This window comes from Balaenoptera ricei, chromosome 16, assembly GCF_028023285.1.
Source record: "Balaenoptera ricei isolate mBalRic1 chromosome 16, mBalRic1.hap2, whole genome shotgun sequence".
Taxonomy (NCBI): domain Eukaryota; kingdom Metazoa; phylum Chordata; class Mammalia; order Artiodactyla; family Balaenopteridae; genus Balaenoptera; species Balaenoptera ricei.
In genome coordinates this window covers 40,878,571-40,903,810 of record NC_082654.1, presented here as the reverse complement: position 1 = coordinate 40,903,810, position 25,240 = coordinate 40,878,571, and the positions used below count along the sequence as shown (strand labels likewise).

At 36.7% G+C, this 25,240-nt stretch overlaps 1 protein-coding gene across 2 annotated transcripts in view; it reads right to left on the bottom strand.

Annotated features, from left to right (window-relative positions):
* The window catches only part of PRKG1 (protein kinase cGMP-dependent 1), a 1,231,781-nt gene that overhangs the window by 347,373 nt on the left and 859,168 nt on the right, over nt 1–25,240 (bottom strand). The gene's annotated exons all lie outside the window — the stretch shown is intronic.

Genomic DNA, 25,240 nt, shown 5'->3' with positions numbered 1-25,240 from the left:
ATGAAGATCAAAGTAATAATTTAAGCATAATTTGATGACTAACAGGGAAAAGGCATGATGTACTAGAAAGAATTGGAGATTGGACAGAACCAAGTTCAAATCCCACTTATATTTCTTTGTGTGACCTTGGATGCCTCAAGTATAATTGGGATAAACCACTCTCTCCCTTATCAGCCTGCTCTCACCAAATTCATTCCAATTCTGTCACCTTCTCTAGGTCCCCCGACACACACACACACACACACACACACACACACACACACACTTTTCTACAGGCCAACTGCTACCCATTCTTTAGGACTCAGCTGGATTGATGATACATTCAGGCCTGCAAGCATTCATTCAACAACACTGGAAACTTCCTACTCTCCCCAACAACTCCCAGCTAGATCATGTCCTCCTATTTATGATCTTTTTTATCCCTTCCTGCAACTATAATTAGATAATTAATCAGATATTTGTTACTGGGCATCTTCACTGCTAAAATCAAACTCCACGAAAATAAGAACAGTACTATATCTGTCTTGCTCAGCCCCTGTATTTTCAGTGATTTACTAATAACAACTCAAGAGCATGTGTTGAATAAAGTTATGAAAGCATGGACATACAAATGCTTCCTATGACAGTTATAGGGATCAGATCAGATAGAATGGAGAACAGAGTCAGACTCATAGTAGACACTGAAATGATGTCTTCTCATCCTCTTATTAGGGAAACTCACTGACCAGCATATGGAAATACTGAATGATGTTGAATACACAAACCAAAGAAACTTATTTTATATGGATAATGCTGACTTTAAAAGGAAAAAAAAACTCATCACCATAAAATTCTTGAAAATCTACTCCACTGGAAAATCTAACTGGGATGTGGAACTAAATTCTTATTTAATCTTATCTCAATGCTTGAATAGAGAAAAGACTATAAATGAGTGAAAATACATTTGTATGTATGATATCTGACTTATAGATCGATTGTTAGGTAAACTTGATCTTTAGATAAATTGCCGTGGAGCAAAGTTATTTAAATGAGTTAGTTGAGTTGGATGAGACTTGTTTCAGATTTGTTGCTATAGAACAACAGTTCTGGCTTGATTAGAATAATGCAATGAAAGAAGCCACAACATACTGTTTGGATATAAGCATGAAAGTTTTACTGTTAATTTGTCACTCTGATTCCCATTACTTAGTGTAAAGCCTATTGATAAGATCCTAAGGTTTTAGGTAGAAGTATAACATTTCACCCAGGACCATGTTTCACCAGATTTATTGCTATGGTCTGAGGCACGTGGGTTTTAATTTCCAGAAGACAGTCTATTTCAGCAGCTGGATGGAACACATCACAAAAAGAGGAAGATAGAGGAAACTGTTTCTATGAGCTATGCAGGTAGAAAAATTTAGCCCTTCCTTGTTCTTTTAATGAGCTATATTTCAGTTTCTTCTGAGATATAAGAATAATTAGAATGTTTCTATCCCAGGGGCTATTTATGGAAAACACAAACTACAACTGAGTTTTTCTCATTTTATTATAACTGGCTGCCTTCTTTAGACAGCCCCATTACTTCTATGCTAAGTCTATGTCAAGCCACTCTACAAAACTTTCATTTTCATGAGCATTCTTATTCATGAGAAAAAAAAATTAGTATTTGCTTGACCACATAACTCACTAAAGAAAACAAAAACATTAAGTTTTAGGGGGCGCATTTTAATTAATTATCTTTTATAATTTTACTTAGTTATTTTTTATTTTTTCAGCTTTACTGAGGTATAAGTGACAAAATTATAAGATATTTAAAGTGTACATTGTGAAAAGATTCCTCCCATCCAGTTAACCTAATTAATTAACACATCCATCACCTCACATGTTTATTCTTGTGTGTATGTTTGAGATCTTTAAGTTCTACCCTCTTCGCAGATTTCAACTATACAATACAGTGTTATCAACTATAGGTTACAAGAGTTTGTAACCTATTTCCCCTATTCCGCAGTCCCTGACAACCACTGTTCTATTTTGTTTCTATGAGTTTAACTTTTTATTTAGATTCCACATATAAGTGATGCCATGCAATATTTGTCTTTCTCTGTCTGGCTTATTTCACTTAGCATAATGCCCTCAAGGTCCATCCATGTTGTAGAAAATGCAAATGGCGGGATTTCCTTCTAATATATTATTGTATGTTATACAATAATATTCCATTGTATATATATCATGATCTTTTACAATTTAACATGCTTCAAAACATTCAGCAGCATTTATTACCAATAAAAATTAAGGATGACTTTAGAGAAGAAACACTCTAAAGAATTCTTTGTAACAATTTAAGCACTTTCAGATTTAGCAAAATGGAAATCAATTAACAGAAAATAAGTGTCTTCACTTTTATAAACTATACTGGAAACACTTTTGTAGCCATCTTTAAAATCTTAAGATCTTTATCTCTCTAAGCACTAGATAATTCTCAGAAATTAATTACATGAGAGAACTTATCAGTCCACTGATAGCTTGAACACCAAGAACAAAACAATTGAGGATATTCATAAGTTTAAAATTCTACCCATGAAACTTGTTTGAATTTTTCCAATACATCAAAAGATATTAATTTAAACTTCACCAGTGTGTACATGTGATAACTCAAGATGAAGGTGTCTATGATTTAGAAAACTTAAGGCAAAATAATTATAAGGATGAACTTCCATAAAATGTTTAAACAGTAAAGAGTATTTTCACTTATTTGGGGCCGGGGGTGGGGGTGGGGTGGGGGTGGAGGGGAGCAGGGGGAAGAAATCATAACAATTTACATGCTAATTACAAGTAATTCTTATGGATCTATTAAAACATTTTTGTTCCCTTAGGACTTGCAGTAGGTCTGAAGTTACAAAATGCACTTGACTGTAATATAATAGAGATGATTTAATGTGTGGAGCTTTTCCATTGGATTTTCTGGTTGAATAAAGTAAGGACTTGGAATTTGTCATGACAATAATAGAAGATGAGATTTGAATGCTTTCTATTTTCCAGGCAATGGGCTAAGGGTTTTACAGATAATATATTTTATTTTTAAACAGCTTTATCAAAGAACCATTATTACTCTCATCCATTTTACAGCTAAAACAACTGGGATCTTGAGAGTTTGCCTGAGGTCACAACACTCAGTACTGACAAAGAGAGGATAAAAATTTCCATCTGAATGACTATGAAGCTAATCATTTGCTGAGCTACACACTTCACAGGAGAATTATTTAAAAATGCCCCATGTAAGTTTTAAAACCATGCCATATTCTTTTAATGATTTAGAAATTAAGCAATAATATTAACATCCTTTGATTCAGTGACTTCATTTTTTAATCAACTTTTTGCTATGAAAAATGTCAAATAAATGGAAAGGCTGAAAGAATAGTTCAAGAATCCCCTGTACCCCCATCACCTAGGTTAGCAACTGTTAACATTGTGCCATCTTTGCTTTATCTACCTTCGATCTAATTTTTTATATGCATATTGATAAATAGATTTATAGATATTTTTTGATGAAAATCTGAAACTAAGTTGTACATATCATGAAATTTTTATTTACCCCTGATATTTAAGCACACAGATCTAAAAATAAGAAAATATTTTAAAATAAGTAACTATAGCATTATCATAAGAAAAATTCACTCAACTCCATAATATCATCTAATAACTATATTCCATATCAAATATTACCTATTGTTCAAAAATTTCTTTATTGTTTGTTTTTTTCTTTTCAAACCAGGATCCAGTAAAAATCCACATACTGCTTTTGGCTATTTTGCTTCTCTAGTCTCTTATTCCACAACCATCCTCCTACCTTTCCCCCCATTACACTGATTTTTTGAAGAGACAGGGACAACTGTCTTATTGGATGTCCCACATTCTGAATTTGTCTTAGTAATTTTATTTTTGGTAACCTACCATATGAAAATAACAGCTAATAGAAGAAAAAAAAAAAAGAGAGACTCCCCAGGACCCTTTCAAGAAGAACCCTGCAGTCAAAACAAATAGTCTAAGTTGTAATTTGCCTTTTTTACTCATATTCTTTCACATGTGTACCATACAGTAGACTCCTCCAGAGGCTATATGACATCATTACTTTGAGTGTTAATGGATGTATGCTTATATGTTTCTGTGTTTTCTAGAATTTTTTAAGGTAGTAGTAGGTTTATGATAAGCGTGCTGTTTACAGAAATTAATTCAATATTATTGCAATGCTTCTACTGTGCTCTTACTAGTTAGTTTTCAGCTACCTGCTATAATCTCTGTAATCTTATCCAATAAATTGTCCTTTTGAACTTCTGAAGCTTTTCCTGTCCTTAAGTAGAAAAACAGTTACAAGTAAATACATTTGGATATCATGTGTTGCAATAATAATTTTGTATTTTTTCAAAAACATAACTAACTTTAAAAATTTTATCTAAAACTTGTAATTTTAGAATTCCATAATAACTATTAAGAATCTAATAAAAGAAACTTTTTTATACTGTCTTATTTTTACGGATGGATTTACTTTGAGAGGGGAGATTAAAAGACATATTTTCAAGCCATAGCTGTCAATTTCTAAATCTAAAGATACCGAAAAATATGAAAAGGACACAAAGAATTTTCTGACTCATGGATGGGATAAATCCAGTCCAAAGAAATGTGGAGACACTCTAAATAAGAAATAAAAACATGACAAAATCTAACTTTCCTTCAGTATTATAGATGATAATAATTTACCTTATTGTCCTATACACCAGAACATTTTAAAAATACTATTATCCAAGTTATGATGTCATTTTGCGCCCAATCATTCAAAATTTAAAGGAAAGGAAATTGAATCTTTTCATGTAGACATGATGAAGTTTTTATTTTTTAATTATTTTTAAAATTTTATTTATTTTTTTATAGAGCAGGTTCTTATTAGTTATCTATTTTATACATATTAGTGTATATATGTCAATCCCAATCTCCCAATTCATCCCATCACCACCACCTCACCCGCCACTTTCCCCCCTTGGTGTCCATATGTTTATTTTCTACATCTGTGTGTCTATTTCTGCCATGCAAACAGGTTCATCTGTACCATTTTTCTAGGTTCCACATATATGCATTAATATATGATATTTGGGGCTTCCCTGGTGGCGCAGTGGTTGAGAGTCTGCCTGCCAGTGCAGGGGACACGGGTTTGAGCCTGGGGTCTGGGAAGATCCCATATGTCACGGAGCAACTAGGCCCGTGAGCCACAATTACTGAGCCTGTGCGTCTGGAGCCTGTGCTCCGTAACAAGAGAGGCCACGATAGTGAGAGGCCCGCGCACCACGATGAAGAGTGGCCCCCACTTGCCGCAACTGGAGGAACCCCTCGCACAGAAACGAAGACCCAACATAGCCATAAAAATAAATAAATAAATAATTTAAAATATATATATATATATATATATGATATTTGTTTTTCTCTTTCTGAATTACTTCACTGTGTATAAAAGTCTCTAGATCCATTCACGTCTCTGAAAATGACCCAGTTTATTCCTTTTTATGGCTGAGCATTATTCCACTGTATATATGTACCACATGTTCTTTATCCATTTGTCTGTCGATGGGCATTTAGGTTGCTTCCGTGACCTGGCTATTGTAAATAGTGCTGCAATGAACATTGAGGTGCATGTGTCTTTTGATATTATTGTTTGCTCTGGGTATATGCCCAGGAGTGGGATTGCTGGGTCATATGCTAATTCAATTCTTAGTTTTTTAAGGAACCTCCATACTGTTCTCCATAGTGGCTGTATCACTTTACATTCCCACCAACAGTGCAAGAGGGTTCCCTATTCTCCATACCCTCTCTAGCATGTTGTTTGTAGATTTTCTGATGATGCCCATTCTAACTGGTGTGAGATGATACCTCACTGTAGTTTTGATTTGCATTTCTCTAATAATTAGCAATGTTGAGCAGCTTTTCATGTGCTTCTTGGCCATCTGTATGTCTTCTTTGGAGAAATGTCTATTTAGGTCTTCTGCCCATTTTTGGATTGGGTTGTTGTTTTTTTAACATTGAGCTACTTGAGCCCTTTATATATTTTGGAGATTAACCCTTTGTCCATTGATTCATTTGCAAATATTTTCTCCCATTCTGAGGGTTGTCTTTTCGTCTTGTTTGTAGTTTCCTTTGCTGTGCCAAAGCTTTTACGTTTCATTAGGTCCCATTTGTTTATTTTGTTTTTATTTCCATTACTCTAGGAGGTGGATCAAAAAAGATCTTGCTGTGATTTATGTCAAAGAGTGTTCTTCCTATGTTTTCCTCTAAGAGTTTTATAGTGTCCGGTCTTACATTTAGGTCTTGAATCCATTTTGAGTTTATTTTTGTGTATGGTGTTAGGGAGTGTTCTAATTTCATTCTTTCACATGTAGCTGTCCAGTTTTCCCAGCACCACTTATTGAAGAGACTCTCTTTTCTCCATTGTATATCCTTGCCTCCTTTGTCATAGATTAGTTGACCATAGGTGCATGGGTTTATCTCTGGGCTTTCTATCCTGTTCTATTGATCTATGTTTCTGTTTTTGTGCCAGTACCATATTGTCTTGATTACTATAGCTTTAGAGTATAGTCTGAAATCAGGGAGTCTGATTCTTCCAGCTCTGTTTTTTTCCCTCAAGACTGCTTTGGCTATTCAGGGTCTTTTGTGTTTCCATAAAAATTTTAAGATTCTTTGTTCTAGTTCTGTAAAAAATGCCACTGGTAATTTGATAGTGATTGCATTGAATCTGTAGATTGCTTTGGGTAGTATAGTCATTTTCACAATATTGATTCTTCCAATCCAAGAACATGGTATCTCTCTCCATCTGTTGTGTCATCTTTGATTCCTTTCATCAGTGTCTTATAGTTTTCTGAGTATAGGCCTTTCACCTTCTTAGGTAGGTTTATTCCTAGGTATTTTATAATTTTTGTTGCAATGGTGAATGGGATTGTTCCCTTAATTTCTCTTTCTGATCTTTCATAGTTAGTGTGTAGGAATGAAAAAGATTTCTGTGCATTAATTTTGTATCCTGCAACATTTCCAAATTCATTGATTACCTCTAGCAGATTTCTGGTGGCATCTTTAGGATTCTCTATGTATAGTATCATGTCACCTGCAAACCCTGACAGTTTTACTTCTTCTTTTCCAATTTGCATTCCTCTTATTTCTTTTTCTTCTCTGACTGCTGTGGTTAGGACTTCCAAAACTACGTTGAATAATAGTGGTGAGAATGGACATCCTTGTCTTGTTCCTGATCTTAGAGGATATGCTTTCAGTTTTTCACCATTAAGAATGATGTTTGCAAAAAAAAATAAAAAAAAAAAAAAAGAATGATGTTTGCTGTGGGTTTGTCATATATGGCCTTTATTATGTTGAGAAAGGTTCCCACTATGCCCACTTTCTGGAGAGTTTTTATCATAAATGGGCATTGAATTTTGTCAAAAGCTTTTTCTGCATCTATTGAGATGATCATATGGTTTTTATTCTTCAATTTGTTAATATGGTGTATCACATTGATTTGTGTATATTGAAGAAGCCTTGCATCCCTGGATAAATTCCACTTGATCATGGTGTATGATCCTTTTAAGGTGTTGTTGGATTCTGTTTGCTAGTATTTGTGGAGGATTTTTGTGTCTGTATTCATCAGTGATATTGGTCTGTAATTTTCTTTTTTTGTACTATCTTTGTCTGGTTTTGGTATCAGGGTGATGGTGCCTCATAGAATGAGTCTGGGAGTGTTCCTACCTCTGAAATATTTTGGAAGAGTTTGAGAAGGATGGGTGTTAGCTCTTCTCTAAATGTTTGATAGAATTCACCTGTGAAGCGATCCGGTCCTGGATTTTTGTTTGTCAGAAGAATTTTAATCACAGTTTCAATTTCGTTACTTGTTATTTCTCTGTTCATATTTTCTGTTTCTTCCTGGTTCAGTCTTGGAAGGTTATACCTTTCTAAGAATTTGTCCATTTCTTCCAGGTTGTCCATTTTATTGGCATACAGTTGCTTGTAGTAGTCTCTTAGGATGCTTTGCATTTCTGTGGTGTCTGTTGTAACTTCTCCCTTTTCATCTCTAATTTTATTGATTTGAGTCCTCTCCCTCTTTTTCTTCATGAGTCTGGCTAAAGATTTATCAATTTTGTTTATCTTCTCAAAGAACCAGCTGTTAGTTTTACTCATCTTTGCTACTGTTTTGTTTCTATTCATTTATTTCTGCTCAGATCTTTATGATTTTCCTTTTACTAACTTTGGGTTTTGTTTGTTCTTCTTTCTCTAGTTCCTTTAGGTGTAAGGTTAGATTGTTTATTTGAGATTTTTCTTGTTTCTTGAGGTAGGCTTGTATAGCTATAAACTTCTTTCTTAGAACTGCTTTTGCTGCATCCCATAGGTTTTGGATCGTTGTGTTTTCATTGTCATTTGTCTCTAGGTATTTTTTGATTTCCTCTTTGATTTCTTCAGTGATCTCTTGGTTATTTAGTAACGTATTGTTTAGCTTCCGTGTGTTTGTGTTTGTTATATTTTTTTCCCTGTAATTGATTTAATCTCATAGCATTGTGGTCAGAAAAGACTCTTGATATGATTTCAATTTTCTTAAATTTACCAAGGCTTCATTTGTGACCCAAGATGTGATCTACCCTGGAGAATGTTCTGTGTGCCCTTGAGAAGAAAGTGTAATCTGCTGTCTTTGGATGGAATGTCCTATAAATATCAATTAAATCTATCTGGTCTATTGTGTCATTTAAAGCTTCTGTTTCCTTATTAATTTTCGGTCTGGATGATCTGTCCATTGGTGTAAGTGAGGTGTTAAAGTCCCCCACTATTACTGTGTTACTGCCGATTTCCTCTTTTATAGCTGTTAGCAGTTGCCTTATGTATTGAGGTGCTCCTATGTTGGGTGCATATATATTTATAATTGTTATATCTTCTTCCTGGATTGATCCCCTGATCATTATGTAGTGTCCTTCCTTGTCTCTTGTAACATTCTTTATTTTAAAGTCAATTTTATGAGGTATGAGTATCAGCTTTCTTTTGCTTTCCATTTGCATGGAATATCTTTTTCCATCCCCTCACTTTCAGCCTGTATGTGTCCCTAGTTCTGAAGTGGGTCTCTTGTAGACAGCATATATATGGGTCTTGTTTTTGTGTCCATTCAGCGAGCCTGTATCTTTTGGTTGGAGCATTTAATCCATTCACGTTTAAGGCAATTATCGATATGTATGTTCCTATGACCATTTTCTTAATTGTTATGGGTTTGTTTTCGTAGGTCCTTCTCTTCTCGTGTTTCCCACTTAGAGAATTTCCTTTAGCATTTGTTGTAGAGCTGGTTTGGTGGTGCTGAATTCTCTTAGCTTTTGCTTGTCTGTAAAGCTTTTGATTTCTCCATTGAATCTGAGTAAGATCCTTGCCTGGTAGAGTAATCTTGGTTGTAGGTTCTTCCCTTTCATCACTTTAAATATATCATGCCACTCCCTTCTGGCTTGTAGAGTGTCTGCTGAGAAATCAGCTGTTACACTTATGGGAGTTCCCTTGTATGTTATTTGTTGCTTTTCCCTTGTTGTTTTCAGTAATTTTTCTTTGTCTTTAATTTTTGCCAATTTGATTACTATGTGCCTCGGCATGTTTCTCCTTGGGTTTATCCTGCCTGGGACTCTCTGCACTTCCTGGACTTGGGTGGCTATTTCTTTTCCCATTTTAGGGAATTTTCAACTATAATCTCTCAAATATTTTCTCGGGTCCCTTCTCTCTCTCTTCTCTTTCTGGGACCCCTATAATGTGAATGTTGTTGCATTTAATGTTGTCCCAGAGGTCTCTTAGGCTGTCTTCATTTCTTTTCATTCTTTTTTCTTTATTCTGTTCCACAGCAGTGAACTCCACTATTCTGTCTTCCAGATCACTTATCCGTTCTTCTGCCTCAGTTATTCTGCTATTGATTCCTTCTAATGTATTTTTCATTTCAGTTACTGTATTGTTCATCTCTGTTTGTTTGTTCTTTAATTCTTCTAGGTCTTTGTTAAACATTTCTTGCATCTTCTCGATCTTTGCCTCCATTCTTTTTCCGAGGTTCTGGATCATCTTCACTATCATTATTCTGAATTCCTTTTCTGGGAGGTTGCCTATCTCCACTTCATTTAGTTGCTTTTCTGGGGTTTTATCTTGTTCCTTCATCTGGTACAAAGACCTCTGACTTTTCATTTTGTCTGTCTTTCTGTGAATGTGGTTTTCCTTCCACAGGCTGCAGAATTGTAGTTGTTCTTGCTTCTGCTGTTTGCCCTCTAGACATGATGAAGTTTTTAGAAGCCAAAAATTGTTTTGTACATCTTTTCAAAGTAGCAATGAAAAGTAAGTGAAGCGGGCTTCCCTGGTGGCGCAGTGGTTGAGAGTCTGCCTGCCAATGCAGGGGACGCGGGTTCGAACCCTGGTCTGGGAAGATCCCACGTGACGCGGAGGAACTGGGCCCGTGAGTCACAGTTGCTGAGCCTGCGCGTCTGGAGCCTGTGCTCCGCAACAAGAGAGGCCACGATAATGAGAGGCCCGCGCACGGCGATGAAGAGTGGCCCCCACTTGCCACAACTAGAGAAAGCCCTCGCACAGAAACGAAGACCCAACACAGCCATAAATAAATAAATAAATAAACTCAAAAGTTAAAAAAAAAAAAAAAAAGAGTAAGTGAAGCATCTGACAGAGTTATCACATTGCATTGACTGGGGAAGCCACACAATAGGTGAAAGAAAAAAAAAAAACCTTGTAGAGCTGACTTTGCTGACTGCCTGCTGGAGAAGTCAGTTAAAGAAATCATTTCACTGCTTCTTTCCAAAGATACAGTACCTTGCTGAATTAATGACTTTGCTGCAAACACAAAGACGGGTGAAAATCTTGTCCACAGAATTGTACTTCTGCCTTACAAATGGATTAATCTACAGTCATGGTGGGACTTGCTATTTGGCTTGTATTCATCTGGTAGCAGAATCAACCAATCATCAAAAAAGACAAGATTGGATATGAATGCTGGCAACAAACACAAATGGTACTGAGCTATTTGGTATGGAATTAACTTTTCAAATCTAGGTTTATCATGGAACGACTATGTTGCACTGATGATGCAAAAGGAACGGTGGCCCCTCTACACAAATTAAGGCAGTAACAATAAAGTATACTAGTTGTCATTACATTCTTACCAAAAACTCACAGTAAAAATAAAGTAAAATTCCAGTTTTACTTTAAAATGTTTTGATGAAACACTAAGTTACTAATTGTAGTAAAATTTAACCCTTGACTACACATCATGTGTGACAAATGGCAAACACACATAAAGCATTTCTGCTGCTTCCTGAAGTACAATGGTTTTCACAAGGAAAATCACTCATAATTGCTGGAGTTGCAAGCTGAATTAGTCACTTTTTTCATGGAACATCATTTTTTACTTGGCAATAACCACAAACTGTGGATATTCAGACTTGAGTATCTGGCAGATAACTTTTTGAAAAAGAACAAAGTGAGCCTGACACTTCTAGGGAAACAACAGACAGCATTTGTTGCCAATGATAAAATTCAAATGCAAGTTAAAATTTCAGAAAACTTTTATCTGCCACTGTGGGCTTAACAGCTTTCTAATAATTGAAGACTTTTCTGATGAGATCGTTGGCGAATGCTGATATTAACAAATGTGATTCTTTTGATATTGTAAATTTTGTAATTTCTGAACCAGTATTTTCCAGATGACTAATGTATGATGTTACAAGATCATGCAGGGGAAAGATCTATTCGAAGTACAAGATCGGTCAATGGATTTTAATGTAAGAAAGTAAGAAAAGTTCATTGATATGGTTTCAGATTCCACACTGCAACTAACCTGTAATAAACTACCCTTTGTTGGGTTTTGGTGTAGTGTCCACAATTATCTAAAAAGGCCATTAACATACTCTTCCCTTTTTCTGCTCCATATCTTTGTGAGGCTGATTTGTTCACATACTTCAACAAAAACAACAGAAATTCAACAGATTGAATAATATTGAAGCAGATATGAGAATCTGCTGTCTTCTTCTAAGCTAGATATTGACAGATTTGCAAAAATGTAAACTCAAGTTTCTCTTTTCACTAAGTTTTTTGGTTTGTTTTGGAAAATAGTTATTTTCATTAAAAATAGCTTAACATGTATTTTTTTGCCACATTTTTTTTTTTTAAACACACTACATTGGTGGAGAAAAAGGCTGAGGGCCTCAAAGTTATAGAGTTGAACCCACATTTCCCATAGAACTGTGGAACGTCTATGAATGGGCATGTGATAAGATGCCAAGAACAAAAAACAGTGCAGAGGTTTTTACAACGCAATACAAAGCTCAGTTACAAATATGTATCCTGGTATTCAGAAACAGACACCTCTCTTAATGGAGGAAGAAATTATAGCAAAAAAGAAAACGTGCCATGCTGAATAAGGAGACAAATCAACAAGCAAAAACTTGTAATACTGTGAATGAAAGACTTCGAAGACAAGTGCTTAGGTACAACCCACAGGATAAAATCATTTATTTGGTAGGATTGCCATGAATCTACACACATTTTTTTAATTGATTAATTTTTTTTTTTTTACTGCATCATACAAGAGTATATTTAAGTGTTGTAAGAAACTGCCTGTCTCCAAAGTGCTGTACCTAATTTATGTATATTTTGATGTTTTTTAATGACTTAGTAAATAAGTATTTTAAAATATACTCATTTTTAACTCTTAATACAGTCAACATCAATAAAAAAACCCACATGAGATTTGGAAAGAGTAGAATTAACAGAGGTGGTGAGAAATGGTTGAGTTCTGCTATATTTTGGGAGTAGAAGCAGCATGATTTCCTGGAAGACTAAACGTGGGATGAGAGAGAAAGAGGGGAGACAAGCATGACTCTTTACAGTTGGAAGGAATCTATAAAAACAGTTCAAGTGTTTTTCATATTGAAAGCAAGTTTTTTTTTAAACCTATGTAGTAGCAAAAGGTTTGATTTTATCAGAAGTTCTTAGTTTTTAAATATAACCAGAGAGCATCAGATGTAGCCCCATACTTATAAGATATCTCTTGAACAAACTTAAGTCTGGAAATAGCTCAGCAATGTCCTCAACGTAGAGCAGAACATACAGAGTTATATTAATTATCTTTGGGTAGCATTTGGAAAACAGTTGCCTTTTTATTCTGTCATGAGAAATCAGCCTTGTACCCAGTTTAATGCCAAAAATATTGACACGTATTCTTCATTTAAGGCTTCCTACAGTTCATGCCAATTGAATAAAAGCAGAAATATCTGGCTTACCAAAGAAATCAATTTATATTGATGAAGAATTAAAGTAAGGGTCCTTCATAATCTTACAGCTATCTCATCTTTCCCCTTAGTGAGCTCAGCAAAAGGTTTTCTGCCCTCAACATACTTTTATCCCTTAATTGAATCGTTTGGCATTGATCTTGGTTCATTCTGTTATGCAAGTCTTAAAACTGGTCTTCTTTCCCCACCCCCTTCCTTGTCTCCCACCCCAATATACTTTACACGTCATTGTCAGATTCATTTTCTATCAGCAACATTTAGCCCTTATCACAATGGCTCCAACCCTTAAATAGCTGCCTATTATCTTTCACCAGATTCTAAGAATTAGAAGAATCATTTTTCTTGCGTGTGAAAATACATTAGGTAAAACAAATCATTATGGAGACATGAGGTATAATTTTACTATCTACGTGATAAAATATAAACTCCTTATCCAGGAAGACTTTATAGTGATTAAGCATATGAACTTTAGAATGAAAGGGAACAGGTTGAATTATGCTCTGCTACTAATTATCAGCTGTGCTTTTGGCAAGTAAGCTAACTTCACTAGGTCTCAGCCTCCTTAGCTTTCAAAAGGGGATGATACCACCTGCCACATAGGGTTTTGGCAGAAATAAGCTAAACAGTAGACATAAAACATTAAGAAGGTGCCTGGCACATAGGAAACATTCAATAAACATTTGCAGCCACCACAATAATATGTATTTTTTTCTTGTTCTAAATGTTATTATTATTTATCCCCTTTAATAATTAAAACAAACTTTCTAACGTGTCAGAAATGAATCTTAGGGAAGACTCAAGAGTGACGGAAATATCCATTTCTTCATTTTCTTAAATTATATTTGATTTGGAGTATCAACCCTCATTTTTCAGTGAGATATTTAATCACATTCATTGTTTACCTCTTCCTCAAGGTCATACCTGAACCCAGGGGTCATATCATGCCCAGAAGGTGGGGAATAAAGTCTCTAATCTCTCTGCTATTAAGGTCACAAAGAACCCTTGAAGTCCAATGTCTCTCTGTTTTTTTGCCCACAGAGGGGGAAGGGAGCCTTTGGTCAAGCTGGGAACTCTGGTGCTTCCCCTCAGCCTCCTTAGGCACGTCCATGCCGAGAAACCCACTCTTGGAAAAATATATCCAAGATCCTCTTCTTTCTCTTTTGACTCCAGAAACTCTTCGTAATCTCTTTATACGAAGTTAGGCTTTAAAAATAGATAGGAAGTATCTTATCTTCTAGAAGTTTCTAGGACTGAGCAAAAACTCAAATCAAAAAATGCAAAGAGTGGTGGCACAGTGGTTAAGAATCCACCTGCCAATGCAGGGGACACGGGTTTGACCCCTGGTCCGGGAAGATCCTGTGGAGCAACTAAGCCCGTGCGCCACAACTACTGGGCCTGCGCTCTAGAGCCCGTGAGCCACAACTACTGAGCCCACGTGCCACAACTACCGAAGCCCGTGAGCCTAGAGCCCGTGCTCCACAACAAGAGAAGCCACCACAATGAGAAGCCCATGCACCGCAACGAGGAGTAGCCCCTGCTCACTGCAACTAGAGAAAGCCCACGTGCAGCAACGAAGACCCAACACAGCCAAAAAATAAATAAATAAATAAATAAAAGCAAAGAGTCTATGAACCTGCCTGGAAAAGGGATAATATAGGGGGAAATATTTCAATAATTTATACTTGAATAAACTGTCCTCCAAATCCCTTTATTTGCAGGTCCCTGATTCCCTGTGCAAGCACCATCTACTACAACCACCCTTTCCCCACACACATTGGTTTTGATTGGTTTTGATTTATTACTCTTTGAATCTCCACATGTTTATGTAAACTTCTTTAAGATTCAGCTCAGGGACAACCTCTTCTGGGAAATGGTCCCTGGCAACTTTCTTTCTCTAAGTAGGTATTTTGCCCAAATAGCACCTACACTTGTACTGTAAGCATGTGTTAACATATTTGCCTCCTCCCAACAATGTATAAATTCTTTGAAAGCCCTACAGTATAGTAACTAATAGCATGGATTTTAGAATCAGAGGAAGAAAAAAAAAAAAGATGATTTTGAATCCCAGGGCCTCTACTTCCTAGCTATGTAACTTTAAAGCCAAAAAGTTCAGCTTCCTTAGTCAGGAAATGAAAACAAAACCTAGCTCCTAGAGCAAAGTATTAATAAATATGAAGCACTTAGCAAAGAAGCTCTGCCATGGAGTAAACACTCGAAGGGACATATAATTTAGCTTGTAGGATACTACACAACATAGAGTGTGTCATGTAGTAGGTACTCAAAAGCATGCAAACTGAAGGAATATATGTAATAAAGCTGAACACAATAAGGCAATAGTGGTTTTGATCCACGGTCACTATGTGGAGATGTGCAGTTTGCACCCTGTACGAGGCACCTGCCTGGGGGATGGGTGAAACTCAGCCCAACGACTCTCTGCCTGCCTTGGCAGGGGCTGCATCAACCCATACGGAGGGCCACTTCTTACATTTTAAAAAATGTGCCTTTATTAAGCAACCCTAGTCTTTGCAAGGGATCTTCTGCTTGATATTTTTCAGGAAACCACAGGAATATTTCCTTGAGCCTATTTACTCAGGAAGAATTCAGAAAAGAAAGTTATTTATTGACTGACAGAGTCTACTTTAAAAAGTATTAGAGTAGCTTTTTAAAAGAACCCACTGAAGAGCCACTTTCAAAATCAGACCTAAGGTTACTCTGCTGCTCCTGTCAAAATGACCGTGAGGTGAGGCGCTAATAACATACTTTATGAAATTACCTCTGAAATGCTTATTCTAACACTGGCTTATTCAGAAGATCACACTGTACCTGACCTTTGCTCTGGAAATCTTACAAGAGTCTGTGCCTGAGCAAAAATAAAATCGGATGGGTTTTTATAGAGTTAAGCAAATCATACATGATTGTTAAAACTAAAAAAAAAAGAGTATTATGACAAACTATGCCATTTTAAATATGTAATGCCGCACTAATGATAATCAGCCTAAAATGTTCTGCCTAGATTTCCTATCCAATCTTTTTTTGTGTTTTAATTTATTCATTTATTTATTTATTTTTGGCTGTGTTGGGTCTTCGTTTCTGTGCGAGGGCTTTCTCCAGTTGCGGCGAGCGGGGGCCACTCTTCATCGCGGTGCGCGGGCCTCTCACTGTCTCGGCCTCTCTTGTTGCGGAGCACAGGCTCCAGACGCGCAGGCTCAGTAGTTGTGGCTCACGGGCCTAGTTGCTCAGCGGCATGTGGGATCTTCCCGGACCAGGGCTCGAACCCGTGTCCCCTGCATTGGCAGGCAGATTCTCAACCACTGTGCCACCAGGGAAGCCCCTTAACCAATCTTTTGAACCTTGGGACGAGTGATGCCCTGGCCCCACAGGCTAAGCCTTCTCTACAGCAGTGTTTGTCCACGGGCCTCCACTGGCACCTGGGCACCTTCACTGTGCAGGGATGTCCTATGTACTACATCTCCCATTCCTACCGGTAGTAGTCCTGTCATTGTGATAAGCAGACATCCTCCAGGACTGATACTGCCCCAAGATTAGAACCATCACTCTATAATTTCATTATTTTCCCAATTCACCAAGTGAGTTCACTAACTGTTCTGCCTGAAATCTCAAAACCCCGGGTAACTGAGTACTTACTCAAGTTTCCATCTCCCCGTGGCTTCATGGATGTCTGTTGCCCAGTAACTTGAACACTGAAGGACCATCTGTTTAAAGTAATTCTGGAACCTAGCTGTCTACAAATAGACAAATGGGACCTAGGACTCTTCATTCTTTGTTTATGGCGGTTTCCAAAGTCACATTAGTCAAAGCACTATTTATCAAATATATTAATAGGCATTCCACACCAAAAGGAGGGTTCCATGGACAAATAAGGAAATTTTGGGTTATTGAAAATTAAGATTTTCTTCTTTACTACAGTATTTATCAGCGCCTTCATCTTGAAAAAAGTTGAGAAGCTAACCAGAGAGAGACAAGAAATAGTATTTTGCAAACTTATTCAACAGTATTTCGCAAACTTATTCAAACTTATTAGACAAGAAAGAGTATTTTGCAAACTTATTCAGGATTATCTATTAACTTGATGAGGAACTAGAGTTCCACGCTACATCATTTAGAATCACTGACTCATATTAAGATGACAGAATTCACAATAGTCCTTACGTTTAACATGCAGGAAAAGTTAGCACGGCCTGTGAGTGAATTGCTCCATATTTTTAGGATGGAGTTCAGCCATAATCTTCTTTGAAAAGCCTTGATTGATAATCTCTATTGTCTCCTACTGTCCTTGCCAGCAAACTGTAGACTCTGCACAGACACATAACAAAGGCAGAGTCTAGATGCCTTTTGCCTGTGCTCCTGAGGTCCTTTGTGTCTACGTCTGTCGGACCTATTACGGTATTGTGATTGTCAGTTTGTTTATCTGCCTCACTCTAGATCAGCAAACGAAAACCTAGTGGCTCACCATCTTTGTCTGTAAATCAAATTTTCATGGAAGACAGTCATGCTCACTGGTTTACATATTGTCTATGGCTGCTTTCAAGATATAACCGAAGAGTTGAGTACCTGCAATAGAGACTGTATGGCCTGCAAGCTAAAATATTGACTATTTGGCTCTTTAAGGGCAAGTTTGCCTATCATCCCTGTCTATTAGCATCCTGAGGTCAGGTACAGAGTCAACTCCTTCAGCTTAATACCTGACAAGTGACAGATGCTTAAAGTTTGTTGAATGAAAGCCTTTACCTTTCAAAATCAGTCCAAGAATATCTGACCTTGAGATAACAGTTCTAATAAAATGTGAGGAATGGAATATTCAATTCAGGTCACATAGTCAAAGATCTTATTCAATATTCAAAAATAGTTTTCTATGTTGACTTGGAAATATAGATTCAAAGAAAGTTAATTCAATAAATAAAAACCGTCATGTAGAAGTATACAATCTAAAGACAGAACACAGTTTGAGGGTCACTCTGTAGAGCATATATTAATATATTAATTCTTGATATGAATTCTTGTCCTCCAATATCATTTTGAATCCTTCAAACATGAAGCAACTACTTTTTCCCTTGGGAAATAATTTTGAACACAACTGTTTGATAAGTACCTTTTCCTGGAATTCAAGCAAAATTGTTTTTTGTTTTTATTTCATCCTATTACTCCTAAATCTGTTCTTTACCAAGAGACTTTCTTCTTTGATTTTAGAGTAAAATTTTAGAAAGCATAAGAATGTGGAAAATAAACTTTCATCCTCAGAAAACTTTAACAATTTAGTGGAACCCTTGATAAACAGATTTGCTATTAAGGCTCAAGAGAGTCAATGAAAGAATCAAATCCCTGACATTTAAGAGGTTTGCTTTAGTTACAGAGTTTACCTAGAATCAGATGGTAGAACTGGGTTTAATGATATAACCTATGTTAAATCCCCCTTAGATAAGACTTAGCACAGAAAATGCACACAGTAACTACTTACTGTTAGTAATTATCACTCATATTTTAAGTGACTTCATATATATCATGGTTAAGAGTGGAGTTTGCAACCAGTGGCCCCATGATTTGAAGAAATGCTCTGCCACCAGGTGCTCTGCCTTACCCAGGGTTTTGGACATCCAGGTCTAGCAATGTCGCAGCGACTAGTTTAGACACACTCGACTGTAGGTCACACATCACACAAAGCAATCAAGCACAGGAAACAGTAATATGAATTTCCCATGATACTACATTGTACAAAAGAGAGCAAAATGTCTGGCAATGGTGATATGTAAGAAAAAGGGGGACTTATTAAACGACAATGCTTTACTTTTGCAAATTAAACTCAAGTAGAGATTCTAAAACCTGTGAAACTTTTAGCCAACACACTGAGAAATGGATACCTTCATAAAAATAGTAATTGTAATAGTGATAATAATTCTACATATCAAGCATTTGGATGCCAAGTGCTTTTCTTAGTTACTTTAACAGTAATAACCATCACTAACATCTATTAAGCACTTACTATGATCTAGGCATTCTGTTCACTGCTTTATAAGCATTATTGCATTTAATTCATAGAACTCACCTTCTATCAAAAAGGATTTAATACAATTTATACAGTGATATATGTTTCTTTGGTTATCATTCATATTAATTTTCAGCCAACCTTAATAACACAGCTTAGTCTTAAATTGATGCACATTTCCTCAATTTATCATATGGCTAATTGAACAAATACCATGTAGGAGGTTTTTGCAGTTAGGCAAAGGACTATATAGTCTGACAAATTAATTTATCCTAGAATATCTATAAGCAATGATGGATTAGTGTATTATCTTTTCAGCTTCACATTTTGATTTCTGAGGACAAATATCATAATCCAAAGGACGGACTTTGGATAGAAAATATAGGAATTAGGATAGACTAATATGAAAGATGAGAATAGACGTTGGGTGGAGGGCCCTATGAACCTCTGTCTGGACTGGAAGATACACAACACAGCATTGAGCACATAAAGAAAAGCAATTATTGGGGGGAAAAAATCAGATCACTCTCACTTTATAATGGCAATTAAAGTACCATTATATTTTATCATCTTTAAGCATTTAATAAATTTAGTTCAGTCTTCACATCTTTTTGTGATCACTGAAGTTTAGGTTTGTTTTTTTAACTACAATCATAAATGTGAGTGGCCCATAAGACAATGTTAAATGTTCATTCAAGCTTAATGGTGTTTTGTTTTTTTTAAGATATGACCATATACCTTTAATATTCACAATATTTAAAATTAGTGCTCACTATGTTCTAAGCATAGTGTTATACTGATTTAAATCCCAGCCATGTTGCTTAGTAACTATGTGACTATGAATAAGTTAAACTGAGTCTGTTTTCATGTCAATGAAATGGAGATAGTAGAATTTTATGTGAACTAAGTTACTTCATTATTCAATAATTGTTATATTCTTTCATTAACCATATTATGCACATGAGAAGACAGAACCTCTAAGACCTCTCCCAAATAATATTACCTCTCTGGGTCTAAAGTGGCAGAACTTGTACTCAATCCCAGTGCTGCAGCTCAAACAACCAGTACTGGGGGGCTCATTTGCCAAAATTTTAGATTGCTTAACTAGCAGACCTTAGAAAGTTAACTGTAAGCTTGACAATATCACCCTCTGTATTACATGTTTCTCCTGCTCTAGGGTGAGGCCACCATGGAGGAAGCTAGCGGCTTTCAAAAAGTGAAGCTGTTTCTATCATCAGCCTATGGAAGTTCCAGTGATTTGAGATGTAAGGCTACAAGATGACAAAAATTGTGAAAGCCTGGACAGAAGGAGCAGAAATGCTTTTGGTTGACATGTCAGAATACAGCTTGCTGGAAGACAAGACGTTTTACTTTTTCTTATGTGGAATTTGTATTATCGGTACTTTAGACTAATCTAACCTTGTTGTCAGCAGTTGCCAGTAAGCTCTTTGATTGCTGATGACCCAACTAAGCAGTGCTTTGGCAAAATGCATACTATTATTGGCTAACTCTCCTCCAACTTCAGACTGTGATCTGAACCTCAAGTCCTGTCTCCAATGACTAAAGTATAATCCAAAGTGAGCATGTTGACATGACACCCCAAGCTATCTCACATAAAAATGTATTGGAAATTTATTGGCCCTAAAAAATCTGCTTTAAAAAAAATCTTAGGGAAAATAAAATGTACATGTATAAATTCTAAAAATCCTATTTGTTGGATTCCTAAATGGGTTAGATTAGTACCAAAAGTTAATGTTTTAAAAAAGACCATGGCTTATGATGGCAATCTTCACATATGTTCAATACTTATAAATATCTTGTCAAAGAGTAAATATTTGGTTCTGTCTCCCTTTGTGAAGAACTGTGGCTTTAAAATACATATTAAGAAGTCTTATTCTGGGAACTAACTATGCATGTGATGATACAGCCTTTAAGGTACTATGCAAGGTTTTGAGAAATCAGAAGAAAAAAAAAAGATGCATTTCACACCTTCCAGTTTAGAGAGGTTATAGAGATGGATAAATAACAGATAACTTAAAATGTGATTAAGTCTTATGAAAGAAGTAATCATGTGGTTTGGGAACAAGAAAAAAATGTACGCAAACAGATTCAGGTTAAGAGAAGATGCCAGGAAAGGAACTGTAAATATCTAGGATAAAGAAGATAATAGCTAAGCTTTAAAATACTAGAATACGAGCATTCCAGGAACTGGGAGTAGTGTATATAAAGGCAGAGGGGTGTCAAACAGCACTTTAAATGTGGGAACTATAAGTGATCTGATATGGCTGGACTATAGGATTTGACAAGAAAGAAGTAAAAGGAGACTTGAGGAGGCAAGGAAGGGTCTGGTCCCAAATGGACATGATAGTAACTGGATTGGAGCCAGAAAAATTCAGAATGGAAAACATATCCTATAAATCTATGTAACTTGCTTGCAAAATGTTTCCAGAGACTTTATTAAAAAGCAAGTCCACTGTATTTTGCAGTAATCTCCTGCAATGTACAGAGATAACTTGTATTTACAAAAAAATACATTGTAAGGCAATTTTACCTTGTGCTGCTAAAACAATCTGCCTTTAAATAGCTGGGTAGCCAAGTCACCATCCCATTGGCTTCACTTTTCTCCTTAGTAATAACAAAAATAACAACTATCTTATGAGTTGCTATGTTCCTGGCACTGTTCTTTGTTCTTCACATTTCTAAGTACTCTACATATATTAACATCACAATTATGAAAATTAAATTATTTATTACATGTAGAGCAACTATTCTTATTATTATGTCCATTTTGCAGATAAGAAGAGCAAGTCAGGGAGAAGAAAAGAAACTTGGCCAAGATGCATAGCTTGTCAGTAACGAAGCTGAAAGAGAGAGCTGAACAAGATACACCCCTGAAGGTCTAACTCCTCATAGCGCTGGGAATAGTGTCAAACACATAGTAGACACTCAAATCTTAAATTAATGAACGAATCAGTATCTCTGTGGTGAATTAAAGATAGGTCCAAATTATTTGCCACTTCTCCCATGAAGAGGTGGAGGCTAATTCCCCTCCTCTTGAATCTGGGTGAACCTGGTAACTTGCTTTGAACCAAAGGAACGGGTTAAAAATGCCATTTTTGGGCCTAAGCCTTAAAAAGGTGTGTAGTTTCCAGCTGTGGCTTTTGAAAGCCAGCAACCAAGCTATAAAGAAGCTTGGCCTAGACGACTGCATGATGAGAGGCAACTTGGAGAGACTGTGGAGGACATGACACCATCTTGGATGTCCTAGCTGTAGCCTGACCTCAGCTACACCACATGGAGCCCAGGATTGGTCCATTGAGTCTAGTCAACCCAGAGAATCATGAGAAACAATATATCACTGTTGTTTTAAGCCACTACATTTTGGGGTGGTTTAGGGCATAGAAACAGCCTCTGTGGCAGTATATATTCTTACCTCCTCTAAAAACAAACTTTTGTCATAATTAATCTATGACTCAGTCAAACAAAACTTTCACTGCCATAGGTAGTAAATGATATTTATAAGTGCAAAAGCTACCTTCTTTTTTCAAAAACAAAAGAACACTTGAGTTTCAGGAAATTAATTTTCAAAGAAAACCTCTTTCTGTTTTACAATGGCTTTTCTTCTAAGAAGTTTCTCAAAAATTGAAGAACACAATTATTTCCCTCTATTTCCTCACAGTCTTACAGCATTCTATCACCTGGAAGGTCAAATGGGCTAATAACAGGAAAACTACAAAGTTGGAGATGGCCATAATCACACATGAAAACTTATATCAACACAACCGGTTCTTCTCAAAGTACATTCATTATCTCAACCAATTCCATTTTGACACACAGACCTGCCAGTGTGAACATACTGCCAATTTTCTTTCAGAGAAAACACCTGTGTCCTTTAAAGCAACTCAGAAATAAGTAAAAATGTTAATCCATCAAGTGGCTATTTGGATAACATGATAGTTTGATAGCATAGATGTAGTCCCAACAACTTATTTCCTTTCATAAGGAAAAATGTCTTTCTTAACCCATAGGTAAGTCATGACTACCTCGATACTGCAGTGAGGTCACATAAGGTGGGCATATAAAATTTGTGTGAATTCACAGAAAGTATTACAGGTTAAGGACACCAGCTCAAGCCTAAATTGTGTTTTAGATACCAGTACTCATACATGCACACCCATGTCTGGAAGATTGGTAGGGCAGCTCTCAGAAGTCTATTGGCATGAGGGATTGATGACCCTCCTGCTGGCAGAAAATTCATCCTAAGCAAAGAAGAAGTCAGAAAAGCTCAAACCAATATCAAAGCCTTGGTCAACAGAGGGAGACACAAATCTCTGAGTACTGCATGGTATCAGCCATTTTTGTCCTAAGGAGGGAGGACCTAGGGACATAAATTCCCTCCTCTGTGTGACTAATACCTTTCCACTAAAAATCTTATAAGCTATCAGAATGTGAGGCAGAATAGAAGGCAGCATCTCTAATAGAATTAAACCCAAGGAAAGAGAGGGAAACCTCCTATTTCAGCAGCAAACACACAATGAGGTTTCAGATGCACGGAAATTTTGGAAGGTAATCTCACTAAAAATGCTGGAATAGGAGAGAAGGGAAGTAGTGAACACCAGGTGGTAGTAGGAAGATGTATTAATGATACCACATGGGACATGTCTCTGAGATTTCCAGAAATAAGTAGGCAACTGGCAAGGGTAACTGGTTGGAGAGAGAGCCTCTAATGTCACTGATAATGTGCCTCCATCTGGCTAGTGGAACTAGCGTATAACAATAATGGTAGATGGGGTTAGCAAGTTGAAGCTAATGAACTCCTTTGTTCATAAATTATTAATTAATTCATTTTCTGAAACACATTAAGAAGTGGATCAACAATGTTATTTTCCAAAGGCAGAAACTGTTGTGCTTTAAAACGTGTGTATGATGACTTTAATTATTACAATCCTAACACTTTTTACTCATCCTCGTAGAACTCATCATGATTGAAAAGGTGAAGAAACTATAATGAAGAGCCAGTAAAATGTCACACAGCAGCACAGTGGTCAAAAACACAGACTGGCTCCAGTTAGACCTCAGTAAATGCCTGGCTCTGTCACTTAATAGCTTTGTGACCCACCTGACTTAAGGAGGAGATGATAATATTGCTTATTTTATTACACTGCTGTGAGGATCATGGGAAATAAGGTACTTCAAGCATGCTGGGTATGCAATGAATAATAAAAATCTCAAGTCCAAAATGCTTAAAATATTCTATGTAGTACACTGTCTTCAAAGATGCTTCATAACATATATTCTCCCTTCCTTTACAGGCTTGTCACAACTTCTAAGAAGAGATGAAGTTTATTTCCCCACGAACCTGGGATATGAATTGCCTTGACCAACAGAATGGCTGTGCCAGTTCTGGGACTAGGTCATAAGAGGTCTGGCACCTTTAGTTCCCACCCTCTTGGAATCCAGCCAACCTTTAAGCTCTGGCTGACTAGTGAATTATGAGAGACCATGCACAGAGTTAGTTTCCAGCTATTGCAGCCACACGGAGGAAACCACAGACAGGAGTGGAACCCCAGCTGAGCTCACAGGTAAATGCAGCTAAGCGAGCCAGATGACACGTAGAGCAGACGAACCACCCAGCTGAGCCCAGCCAACACGCACAACCATGAGAAACGATAAACTGTTGTTTTACGCACCTAAGATTTGGGGTGGTTTGTTATGCTGCAATAGATTAGTCAGACAATCTACAAGGTATGATCCGCTCCTGCTAGCGTCACCAATATTAACTCCTAGCCCTCTCGCCTCATGCACACTTCACCAGCCATTCTGACATTTTGAATTCTCAGATATACCATGGGGCACAGGGTCTTCACACATGCTGCCTCCTCTGCCTGGAACATGGTCCCAGCAAGCCCCTCCATCACTCATGCCCACACACTGC